General features: G+C 35.0%; 1 non-coding gene across 1 annotated transcript; it reads right to left on the bottom strand.

The window, feature by feature from the left end:
- Positions 1 to 7,905: 7,905 nt before the first annotated feature.
- Positions 7,906 to 8,012, bottom strand: LOC128292475 (small nucleolar RNA R71). The gene has a single exon (XR_008282460.1). It is a non-coding gene; the product is annotated as a small nucleolar RNA R71 (small nucleolar RNA).
- Positions 8,013 to 10,852: the final 2,840 nt, after the last annotated feature.

Raw genomic sequence — 10,852 nt, 5'->3', positions numbered from 1 at the left:
CCGGACGGGTGATCCTATTCTGATATAGCCCTCTCGAAGAATACGTGTAAAATGGATTTAGCCTGGACGGGTAATCCAAATTAGGGTCTGAATTTAGCTTTGGGTAGTAATTCGGACCAAGCTCATTAGAGTAATTGTCGTTACAAGGATTCACTGACCGGTAATCCAGGCAATACTCTATGAGTTTATATTCTGAGGATTTAGCTTTGGTGGTAATCCCACCGTAAGGATAAGGTTCATGGAGTGTGCTCTCGATATGAAATGTGTAAGACCATGGTTGAAAGATACCATGGCAACCTGATATGAAATGTATAAGACCATGGTCGAAAGATACCATGGCAACCTGATATGAAATGTGTAAGACCATGGTTGAAAGATACCATGGCAACGTGATATGAAATGAATAAGACCATGGTTGAAAGATACCATGGCAACGTGACATGAAAAGAATAAGATCATGGTTGAAAGATACCATGGCAACATGACAGAAAATGAGTAAGACCATAGTTGAAAGACACTATGGCATCATGTCAAAGATAAATAAGACTGTGGATGGGAGACGCTATGACATCTATTGAACAATTGATATTCAGGTGATACGTATCAGATGACGAATGGTTATATGAAATGGTTGTGTGAAATGTTTACAAGAACTGGTCATATGAAAATATATGTACAAAATAGTTGTATGAAATAATTATGAAGATAGATAAACGAAATAAGTATAAGTACATGGAATATAATTTATGTTAAGTTTGATATAAACTATTACCTAATAAATATACATAAAATATATGGAAATGATGGAGCATGAAATATTGATATAATGAAATGAATGATATATGCTTATGAAGAAACGGTAAGAGCATGATATGTTTCATGACATGTACATATATGATTATCTTTGATATGTTGACACAAGGAAATTATGTAAGTTGAGACTATTATTAAACTCAAGTGCGATATGTCGAGAAAATAAGTATATCAATGTTGAATTTAGATGAAATATGTGCAAGTATACTAACAATGATGTTGATTGACGCTTAGACAAGTGCCAAGCTATTGATTGAATGGTAACATGTTTAATTATAAGGAGCATTGAAATAGTAAGTACTTGATGAAAATAAAATTTAAGATTTTGCGAAATTTTTTTTCTATGATCTCGATTTAATTCTGGTTGGTTTCTAATGTATGTTTGGGGCTTCTAGGGCCCAATAGAGAGACGTTATGATTATTTTCAAAATATGAATAATAAATGACTCAGAATTATCTGAAAATATTCAGTAAACTCCAGTAATGCCTCGTACCCTATTCCAGCAATGGATACGGGTAGGGGGTATTACATGATACATATTACCTAAATATCAATTGTTCAACAGATCTCATAGCGTCTCCCATCCACAGTCTTATTTATCTTCGACATAATGCCATAGTGTCTTCCAATTATGGTCTTATTCATTTCTATCTTTCAACTATGGTATTATTCATTTCTTGTCATGTTGCTATGGTATCTTTCAACCGTGGTCTTATTCATTTTCTGTCATGTTTCTATGGTATCTTTCAACCGTGGTCTTATTCATTTTCTGTCATGTTGTCATAGTATCTTTCAACCATGGTCTTATTCATTTTCTGTCATGTTGCTATGGTATCTTTCAACCATGGTCTTATTAATTTTCTATCATGTTGCCATGGTATCTTTCAACCATGGTCTTATTCATTTCTCGTCATATTGCCATAGCATCTTTCAACTATGATCTTACATATCTAAATCGTGATGCCATAACGTCTTTCAGCTATGGTCTTACTCGTCTGAATCGCAATGCCATATCGTCTTTCAGCTATGGTCTTACTCGTTTCTGGTATGATGCCATAGTCCAACTATGGTCTTACACATGTATTGCCATGGTCTTACACTCGTAGTGCCATATCCCAGATATGGTCTTATCATTAGGATGTCGTAGCTTAGCTATGGTCTTACACATATATTGCCATGGTCCAGCCATGGTCTTATCCGTCATTTCATCACTGATCACTAAACGATCATATTCAATTCAACGTTCTGCTCAATTTGAACTTTTGATCCGATTTCCATAATTCAATAATATTCATAATTCAATAGCAAACATATGAAATAATACATTATATCATTCCTAATTTAACATAATATCATGAAAGTTCAACCATATGAACTTACCTGACTAAATTGCATAAATACCAAGATTTAGGGGTATTTTGGTAATTTTTCATTTTCATCGATTTGCCATTCGATCTTGATCTAAATTAATAATTTCATTCAATTTATTAACTTAGACAATAAAACAATTTATTTCATGCAATTTGATCATTTTTGACATTTTTACAAAATTACCTTTTAAACTTTTACTTTTATTCAATTTAGCCCCTGAATTTAAAGCATGCAAATCCATTTTAAATGTAAGCCCTTACAACTGAATATTCATATATTTATTTTCCTCCTCCTCCTCTCCATTCCACATCCTTAACATATATAACATGCTTATATGTAACATTATCTATAATTTTACTATTTACTTATATGTTCATTCAAAGTTGTCCACTTGAGTCATAGTCACTAAATTATTTATATCTTGAGCTACAGATTTCCAAATTAAGATCTACTTGATTTTCATGAAACTAGACTCAAATAAATTTCTACCATAAAATTTTAGAATTTATAATTTATCCAATAAGCACAGTAAAATCTTCAAATTTATCTCTGTTCTGCTGTTTGACAGCTTCAACCTTTCTTTACTAAAAATTAATTATCTCTTAGTACGGGATTCGGATGATGTTTCTATTTGTTTATATTGAAAATAGACTCATTAGTATTTAAACATATAAATTTAATATCCTAATTATTTTTCTCCAATTTTTTATGATTTTCCAAAGTCAGAACAGGGGAACCCAAAATCATTCTGACCTTGTCTCACATAAATTGTTATATCTCACAATCTACAATTCTGTTACTTATATCATTTCTTCTATGTGAAACTAGACTCAATAATATTTAATTTCATACATTATTTAACCTCTAATTCGAACTATACAATTTTTGGTGAATTTCCAAAATTAGACTACTACTGCTACCCAAAACTATTTTAGTGCAAAATGTTGATTACTAAGTTTATAACATCCTTATTCCCTTTCTCTATAATATTTCTCATTACTTTCTCTTACATCCTTATTCCCTTTCTCTATAATATTTCTCATTACTTTCTCTTACTTCCCTTCACTAACATATCAAGAAAATAGAACCTTATATAAGAAAACTCTACTATAACATCATTTTCATGCTTTTTCAATAATAACAAACTTAAAAATATATTGAAATCTTCAAGTTCTTACCTTGTCCTATTGATTTCAATCTTTAACTTAATTTTTCTCTCTCCTCCAGCTTCTATTTCTTGAATCTAACTTGATATTCTAGCTCCCCATAGTCTCCTTGTCATCTTTCTCTCTTGATGGTTATGGAAATTCTTTTGATTTCAAAGTGAAGATTGTGAATTTTTGGTGAAAGGACCAAATTGTAAAGAAAAGAAATTTTCTTTTCTTTTCTTCTTGTTAAATATGACTCCTATTTTCAGTCAAATTTAATAAATAATCTTCTAGTTAAACTCTATTTATTTATTTCAATTAAACTCTGATTAGTCTAGATTATTTTATTAAATTTGACCAATGAATTTAGCCTATAAATAAGCCCTTTTACAATCTTAGAAAAAAACCCCATTAGAGATTAGAACTCATGACACATTTAGAGAATTTTGTGTTTACGTTTTGAGGGTCCTTTGTTTTTCGGTTTTTGAAGTTTAGTTTTTTATTTCCATATTTTGTACTCTTCGTTCTTTTTCCAATTACAGTAAAATTATCTTTGCCCGTGGTTTTTTATCCTTTTTGAAGGGGTTTTTCCACATTAAATTTGTGTGTTCAATTTCTCAATTTATTCCGCTATTTTTCTTGTTCGTTGCTTAATCAGGTTGATCCTAACACGTGGTTTCAAAGCTAGTTCAATTTTGATAGATCAGTTTATTCAGAGATGGCAACAACAAGGTTTGAAATTGAAAAGTTCGATGGTGAGACAAATTTCCATCTGTGGCAAGTTCAGATGATGGAGATTCTAGTTCAATCCGGCTTGAAAAAGGTTGTTACCGGGAAAAAGCTTGAGAATCTAAATAAAACAAAATGGGAAGAGCTTGATGAAAAGGCTTTGTCTGCAATCCAGTTGTGTCTCGCAAATACGGTATTGCAGGAGGTATTGATGGAGAAGAGCTCATCCACCTTGTGGAAAAGGTTAGAAACTCTTTATGCGACTAAGTCTTTGGCTAATCATTTAGTGTTAAAACAACGCCTATTTACGTTTCGCATGAACGAAGGTGAGCCTCTTAGAGATCACATCAGTCAATTCATTACTCTTTTAAATGATTTAAAGAATGTAGAGGTTCATATTGACGATGAAGATCAAGCTATGCTATTATTGTGCTCTTTACCCCCTTCATACAAGTCTTTCAGGGAGACCCTGATTTATGGCAGAGACAAACTTTTGTTTGATGATGTGAAGGGTCATTTGCTGAGTACAAACAAACTCGACAATGAGTTTCATTTGGATAGCAAGACAGATAGGCAAGCTTCCGTTTTGGTAGCATCAAAGAAACAAGGCAAAAGGTGTCGCTATTGTGAAAAGTTAGGTCACGTCAAAGCAGATTGTTATAAACTGTGAAATAAAAAAGCTGTTGAGAGTAACGAGAAAGATGTATCTGGTGCTAATTTGGCCAATGAAAACGGTGATGATTTCTTGTTAGCATCAACGAGCGATAACTCCAAGCTTACGTCCGAGTGGATCCTAGATTCAGGATGTTCTTTCCACATGTGTCCCAATAGAGAATGGTTCTCCACATACAGTTCGGTTGACGGTGGATTTGTGCATATGGGAAACGATTCATCTAGTAAGGTAATTGGTATTGGTACTGTTAAAATTAGGATATACGATGGGACGATTATGACACTCTCAGATGTCAAGTATGTACCTGATTTACGAAAGAATCTCATTTCATTGAGTATTTTAGACTTGAAAGGATGCAGAATCAACATCAAGTTGAGCGGCATTAAAGTATCTCGTGGAGCTTTCGTTTTGTTAAAAGGTAAAAGAACCGGCTGTCTTTATATTCTGGATGGTTCTTCAGTAACCGATGAAATCGGACGTCCCTTGTTCGTTATGGAGTCGAAGTCAACTTATTTGGAACAGAGGCAACTTGGTCATAGGAGGGAAAAAGGTATGACCGTTTCGTTGAAGAGAGGTTCTCTTTTAGATACAGGTTTTGAAAAGTTAAGGCACTGTGTTGTGAAAATCAGACTCGGGTTAGTTTTAATTTGGCAGTGTACAAGTCGAAGGTTAGAAATCTTCCAGTTTCTAAGCATAGATTTGACTCAATTAATTCCTTGCATAGTTCAAGATAGGCCCGTGGCGGGCTTTGGCAAAGATGGTGCTGTGTAAATATGAGTCAAGGTAGAGATTTGTTAAATATGACTCCTATTTTTAATCAAATTTAATAAATAATCTTCTAGTAAAACTCTGTTTATTTGTTTCAATTAAACTCTGATTAGTTTAGATTATTTTATTATTATTATTTGACCTATGAATTTAGCCTATAAATAGGCTCTTTTAAAATTTAAAAAAATAAACACTCATTAGAGATTAGAACTCATAACACATTTAGAGAATTTTGTGTTTACGTTTTGAGGGCTCTTTTTTTTCGGGTTTTTGGGGTTTAATTTTTTATCTCCATCTTTTGTGCTCTTCGTTCTTTTGCCATTATAGTAAAATTATCTTTGTCCGTTGATAAACCATGATATATACATATTTTTACCCCATGCTTGGCATATTTTTGGATGAATTATCATAAGATTTAGTGAATTTGATGCAACTAATCCTTTAAAATCATGTTTTATACTTAGGTGAGCATAAGAAGGTGAAAAGAGCAAGAAACGGGCCAAAAACAGACAAAATGAGCTTATCTCAGTATTTCACACGACCTAGGCACTTTCATACGGGTAATCCACACGCCCGTGTGTGACACACGGTTAGGCCACACGCCCATGTGTAGTGACCGTGTCGACTAAAAACCAACTCAAAATTACACATGGCTTGAGAACCTTCACATGGGTGTGGCACATGACCATGTCCCTGTCGAGCCCAAGTCTAATTCTACTCGGAAAAGGTTAATTTTTAGGGTTTTAAGCATTCTAAAGTCTATATAAACACCCTAGAAGAGGATTAAAACGGGGGGACGAAAACCAGAAGGCAGAAAATATTCAAGGACAGTCATTGGAATCAACTCGGAAGGAGGAATTACTTCAAGACTAAATATCTCCATTCAATTTCTATCAAAGTTTTTGGGTTTCTTATGTTTTGTTATTTTCCTAATTTTGAGATGTTTTCCCTTATCGTTATGAACTAAATTCCCTAAATACCCAGGGAAGTTGAAACCTAAAATAGATTTTATTACTATTTGAATTATATGATAAATACTTATTCTTATTCTTAATTGTGAGATTTAATCCTTATTTTAATATTTCAGGATATTAATTCAGGTTTTGAAGTGCTTATTCAGTGGAGCAAAAGTCCCTGTTTAAGAGTAGATCCTCCATAATTAAGCGGAGTTGCATGCAATCCTAGAGATAGGACGACATAAATCTGCCGGATTAGAGTCAAATCTAATAAGAGAATCCATAGGTTGAGTTAATACGACAATAGGGGTTTTAATTAGAAAGAGATTTCAATTAATCAACCTAGAGTTAGTTGTTTTTAGTTTCGAGAGAGATAATAACAAAAATCAGGGACTTCTACGGATTAAGTCAAGTGAATAAATCGCCTAATTCAGAAGTAATAAGGGAAGTCTAGATGGATTCTTCCTTGGGTATTATCTTCTTCATCAGTTTTCCAAAAGTATTTTTCAACCTTCATCTCTGACGCATTCTTAATCAATTAGATAATTAAGTTTAGTTTAGAAAACATCCTTTCAATTCTTAGGTTAGATAATAAAAAGATAGTAATTACTAGTACTTTTAGTCCTTGTGGATACGATATTTCCGGTCTCACCATAACTATACTGTTGTTCGATAGGTGCGCTTGCCTTAATCGAATTTTTAGTTAGTTTAGCGACCAACAAGTTTTGGCGCTATTGCTGTGGACTAAGATATTAGGAACACTTAATTTTTATTACTTTAGCCATTTTTATTTTTATTGCAATTTAATTTTGTTTTTATTTTAATTTCTAACTTTTCTTTTATTTACTTCTGGCAGGTTTTTATAGTTTATGACTAGAAGAAACCCGTCAGGACCTCTACTTTTTGATAGCGAAATTGAAAGCACAGCTCGTAGAAATCGTAGAGAAATAAGGCGAAGTTTACGATATATAGAGGAAGAGCACGAGGACGACACCACTAATACCGAGGAGATGACTGAAAATCAAAATAATCTGCTGCCTCCTATGGTTGCCACAAATCCAGTGAATCAGAATTTGCTCCTCGTACTATGTACAAATATGCTAAGCCTAATTTAACGGGGCTGAATCGAGTATTGTTAGACCTACAATTGCTGCAAATAATTTTAAACTGAAACCTAACACTATACAAATGATTCAAAAACTTGTTCAGTTTGATGGTTTACAGGATGAAGACCCAAATACTCATTTGGCCAACTTCTTAGAGTTCTGTGATACTTTCAAAATAAATCGCGTTTCTGATTATGTCATTCACCTTCGGTTATTTCCCTTTTCATTAAGGAATAAGGCTAAACAGTGGTTGAACTCGTTACCACGAGGGTTAATCACTACTTGGGAACAAATGACCGAAAAATTTTTACTTAAATATTTTCCGCCGGCAAAAATGGCTAAATTGAGGAATGATATCTCTTCTTTTGTGCAGATGGATTTAGAAACACTATATAATGCATGAGAGAGATACAAGGATTTGTTGAGAAGGTGCCATCACTATGGGTTACCTTTATAGCCACAAGTTCAAACTTTCCACAATGGTTTGAACCCTTCAACTAGACAAATGGTTGATGCAGTGGCCGGTGGAACCTTAAAGAACAAAACACTTGAGGAGGCTTATGAGTTTATTGAAGAGATGTCACTGAATAAGTATCAGTGGCAAGTTATGAGAACAAAGCCAACAAAATCAGCCGGTGTTTTCAACCTAGATGCAGTTACTATGATATCTAACCTGGTAGAACTCATAAATAAAAAGATTGATGGTTTATGTGTTTCTGCGTAGGTACATCCGGTGATGCAGTGCGATACAAATGGAGGGGGGATAAATAATCCAGAATGCCTAACCTACGATCATAGTACTATGAACGAACAAGTCCACTATATAGGTAACAATTCTAGACCACAGAATAATCCATATAGTAATACTTATAATGCAGGTTGGAGGAATCATCCCAACTTCTCTTAGGGTGGTCAAGGCAATCAAAGACCACAACCCCCTCCAGGATTTCAGCCAACTTACCAGCAAGAGAAAAAGCCGAACCTTGAAGAGATGCTAACAAAATCCATCTCGGTGTCAGAAACACATTTCCAAAACACCGAAACAGTGCTTAAAATCAGTAAGTGTCAATTTAAGGTCTCGAGACTCAAATAGGTCAGCTTGCTAAGCTGATCTCAGAAAGGCCACAAGGTAGCTTGCCCAGCAACACCAGGGCTAATCCAAGAGAGCAGCTTCATGCGATTACTGTTCAATATGAAGAAGGGTTAGTTGAGTCCATACCAGAACTAATGCAAGAAACTATGGTAAGCCAAAACAAGGTGGACGAAAGCCAGAACAAATAAAAATCGGTAAGCAGAGAATACACACCTCGCGTGCCCTACCTTAAAGCGACAAAGAAGATCGCACAGACGAACAATTAGGTAAATTTCTTAACATTTTAAAAAAGTTACATATAAACTTACCATTTATTGAAGCTCTTTCGCAGATGCCCAACTCAGTAAAATTTTTAAAGGAGCTTCTAGCAAATAAACGAAAGTTAGAAGATTTGGCACAAGTGGAATTAAATGCAGTTTGCTCAGCAATTCTACAAAATAAACTACCCAACAAGTTAAAGGATCCAGGGAGTTTTACTATTCCTTGTTTAATAGATAGTTTAAATGTTGATAATAGTGTAGTTGGTTTCGGGGCAAGTATAAATGTCATGCCCTATAAAATGTTTAGACAACTAGGTATTGGGAAACCTAAACAAACTAGGATGAGTATACAACTGGCAGATAAAACTATTGGATTTCTAGAGGTATTGTTGAGGACATACTCGTTAAGATTGATAAATTCATATTCCCAGTAGAATTTACTGTTTTAGACATGGAAGAGGATGGTGACATTCCTTAAATTTTAGGATGACCTTTTTTAGCGACTGCTAGGACTATTATTAATATTGGTACAGGTGAACTGACACTTCGTGCAAGTGATGAAATGGTTATTCTTCAGGCTCGTGATTCAATTGAGATACCAAGTAATGAAGATAACCTTATAAATTTGGTTAATAAGACTAATCATATGATTCAACCCTTCTTGCAGGAAAAATTTTTGAGTAACATAAATGAGTCATGTTTTAGTTCATTCGCTAACAATGAAACCATCCATGAATGACGAATGCTACAGATAAATGAACTAGACGAATGGCAGACTCATGGCAAAGAGGAGCAAAAGCAACACTATGATGAGTTCAATGAGAGAACTAATCAATTTAAGGTTGGGGACCAAGTTTGGCTAGATAAAAAAGACCCTTGAATTACCACTACAGAGCAAGGGCGAAGCCAGAAAATTTTTTTAGGGGGGGCGGATGAAATTTTAATTTTTTATAGTTTATATTTTTATAATTTGTAAAACATTAAATTGAATTTTTATAATTTTAGGGGGGCCAAAGTGCAATTTTACCTTTACTAATTTAAAATTTTTAAAAAAATTCAAGGGCCTAAATGAAATTTTCCATTTTAGGGGGGGCCGGGGCCCATGCCAGCCCCCCTGGCTACGCCCCTGCTACAGAGCTCAACGCAAACGAAGCGACTCCTTTTATGGTACTCAAAGTCTTTCCACACGGTATAGTCGAGGTAACCTATTCGCATTTCGGCACTTTTAAAGTAAACAGTACTCGACTTAAACCTTATTTAATTAAAGGATTTGATAGCAAGAAAGAGGAGTTTCGACTCTGTGATCCATCGTGACCATATGAATGCGAGGAAAGTCGAGCTTAGACTCTAAATAAGCACTCCTCAAGAGGCAACCCAAGCATTAACGCCACTAAATAACTTTAGTTTTTCTTTCCATTTTGTTTATAATCTAACTGTAGGTATTTTTGGCACACATGGTCTGGCACACGGGCGTGCCTTAGGCTGTGTTCTTCCCATGAGTAGGAGACACGGACGTGTCCATGACCGTGCTAAAACAGGACAAACATATTCCCCAAGACAAGATGACACACAGGTTGTGATAAATAGCCACAACCATGCGATACGGTCGTGTGCACCACACGGCTAAGGGACACGGGCGTGTCCCAAACCTTGTTGAAACTGCACTTTAATTCCCCAAAAATCAACAAAGGCACGACATGCGATAAATTACCACGGTCGTGCAAGGCAGTCATGTGAGCCATACGGCTTAGACACACGGGCGTGTCTATAGGCCGTGTGCGATACTGACTTAAATCATCAACCCATGAGCACAAGTCATGAACACAGGCATGTTGTACCTAACACGGGCGTGGGAGAAGCGAACAAACGTGAACACGGCCGTGCGACGTGACCGTGCGCACCACACGACTTGGGGATATGGGTGTGTCTAAGGG

The sequence above is a fragment of the Gossypium arboreum genome, chromosome 4 (assembly GCF_025698485.1).
Source record: "Gossypium arboreum isolate Shixiya-1 chromosome 4, ASM2569848v2, whole genome shotgun sequence".
In the NCBI taxonomy this organism is placed as follows: domain Eukaryota; kingdom Viridiplantae; phylum Streptophyta; class Magnoliopsida; order Malvales; family Malvaceae; genus Gossypium; species Gossypium arboreum.
This window is presented reverse-complemented; position numbering and strand designations above follow the sequence as displayed.